Genomic DNA, 2,500 nt, shown 5'->3' with positions numbered 1-2,500 from the left:
TCTCGTTAATCCATTCATGCGCGTCACTAATTAGATGACGAGGCATTTGGCTACCTTAAGAGAGTCATAGTTACTCCCGCCGTTTACCCGCGCTTGCTTGAATTTCTTCACGTTGACATTCAGAGCACTGGGCAGAAATCACATTGCGTCAACACCCGCTAGGGCCATCGCAATGCTTTGTTTTAATTAGACAGTCGGATTCCCCCAGTCCGTGCCAGTTCTGAGTTGATCGTTGAATGGCGGCCGAAGAGAATCCGCGCACCCGCGCGCCCCCGGAGGAGCACGCTAAGGCGGACGCGGCCTCGCAGCAAGGAAGATCCGTGGGAGGCCAAGGCACGGGACCGAGCTCGGATCCTGCACGCAGGTTGAAGCACCGGGGCGCGAACGCCGCGCAGGCGCGCGCATCCTGCACCGCCGGCCAGCACGAGGCCAACCAACGGCGAGAGCAGACCACGCCCGCGCTAAACGCCCGCACTTACCGGCACCCCTACGGCACTCACCTCGCCCAGGCCCGGCACGTTAGCGCTGACCCACTTCCCGACCAAGCCCGACACGCCCCGATCCTCAGAGCCAATCCTTATCCCGAAGTTACGGATCCAATTTGCCGACTTCCCTTACCTACATTATTCTATCGACTAGAGGCTCTTCACCTTGGAGACCTGCTGCGGATATGGGTACGAACCGGCGCGACACCTCCACGTGGCCCTCTCCCGGATTTTCAAGGTCCGAGGGGAAGATCGGGACACCGCCGCAACTGCGGTGCTCTTCGCGTTCCAAACCCTATCTCCCTGCTAGAGGATTCCAGGGAACTCGAACGCTCATGCAGAAAAGAAAACTCTTCCCCGATCTCCCGACGGCGTCTCCGGGTCCTTTTGGGTTACCCCGACGAGCATCTCTAAAAGAGGGGCCCGACTTGTATCGGTTCCGCTGCCGGGTTCCGGAATAGGAACCGGATTCCCTTTCGCCCAACGGGGGCCAGCACAAAGTGCATCATGCTATGACGGCCCCCATCAACATCGGATTTCTCCTAGGGCTTAGGATCGACTGACTCGTGTGCAACGGCTGTTCACACGAAACCCTTCTCCGCGTCAGCCCTCCAGGGCCTCGCTGGAGTATTTGCTACTACCACCAAGATCTGCACCGACGGCGGCTCCAGGCAGGCTCACGCCCAGACCCTTCTGCGCCCACCGCCGCGACGCTCCTACTCGTCAGGGCTTCGCGGCCGGCCGCGAGGACCGGCCATGACTGCCAGACTGACGGCCGAGTATAGGCACGACGCTTCAGCGCCATCCATTTTCAGGGCTAGTTGCTTCGGCAGGTGAGTTGTTACACACTCCTTAGCGGATTCCGACTTCCATGGCCACCGTCCTGCTGTCTTAAGCAACCAACGCCTTTCATGGTTTCCCATGAGCGTCGATTCGGGCGCCTTAACTCGGCGTTTGGTTCATCCCACAGCGCCAGTTCTGCTTACCAAAAGTGGCCCACTTGGCACTCCGATCCGAGTCGTTTGCTCGCGGCTTCAGCATATCAAGCAAGCCGGAGATCTCACCCATTTAAAGTTTGAGAATAGGTTGAGGTCGTTTCGGCCCCAAGGCCTCTAATCATTCGCTTTACCGAATGATTAAACTCGTACGAGCACCAGCTATCCTGAGGGAAACTTCGGAGGGAACCAGCTACTAGATGGTTCGATTAGTCTTTCGCCCCTATACCCAGCTCCGACGATCGATTTGCACGTCAGAATCGCTACGGACCTCCATCAGGGTTTCCCCTGACTTCGTCCTGGCCAGGCATAGTTCACCATCTTTCGGGTCCCAACGTGTACGCTCTAGGTGCGCCTCACCTCGCAATGAGGACGAGACGCCCCGGGAGTGCGGAGGCCGCCGCCCCGTGAAGGGCGGGGAAGCCCCATCCTCCCTCGGCCCGCGCAAGGCGAGACCTTCACTTTCATTACGCCTTTAGGTTTCGTACAGCCCAATGACTCGCGCACATGTTAGACTCCTTGGTCCGTGTTTCAAGACGGGTCGTGAAATTGTCCAAAGCTGAAGCGCCGCTGACGGGAGCGATTATTCCGCCCGAGAGCATCCCGAGCCAACAGCGGCGCGGGTCCGGGGCCGGGCCAGGTAGGTCCGTCATCCGGGAAGAACCGCGCGCGCTTGCCGGGAGCCCGAGCGCCCAAAGGGGCGAATCGACTCCTCCAGATATACCGCCGAGCAGCCAGCCAGGACACCGGGGCTCTGCCCAACAGACGCGAACCGAGGCCCGCGGAAGGACAGGCTGCGCACCCGGGCCGTAGGCCGGCACCCAGCGGGTCGCGACGTCCTACTAGGGGAGAAGTGCGGCCCACCGCACACCGGAACGGCCCCACCCCGCGGCGAGTGGAAAGGCAACCGGACACGACCCCGCCGCGGATTGCTCCGCGCGGGCGGCCGGCCCCATCTGCCGAGGGCGGGGGCCAGTGGCCGGATGGGCGTGAATCTCACCCGTTCGACCTTTCGGACTT

General features: G+C 61.0%; 1 pseudogene; it reads right to left on the bottom strand.

Annotated features, from left to right (window-relative positions):
- The window catches only part of LOC126316609 (large subunit ribosomal RNA), a 6,194-nt pseudogene that overhangs the window by 3,253 nt on the left and 441 nt on the right, over window positions 1-2,500 (bottom strand).

This window comes from Schistocerca gregaria, unplaced genomic scaffold, assembly GCF_023897955.1.
Source record: "Schistocerca gregaria isolate iqSchGreg1 unplaced genomic scaffold, iqSchGreg1.2 ptg000594l, whole genome shotgun sequence".
In the NCBI taxonomy this organism is placed as follows: Eukaryota; Metazoa; Arthropoda; class Insecta; order Orthoptera; family Acrididae; genus Schistocerca; species Schistocerca gregaria.
This window is presented reverse-complemented; position numbering and strand designations above follow the sequence as displayed.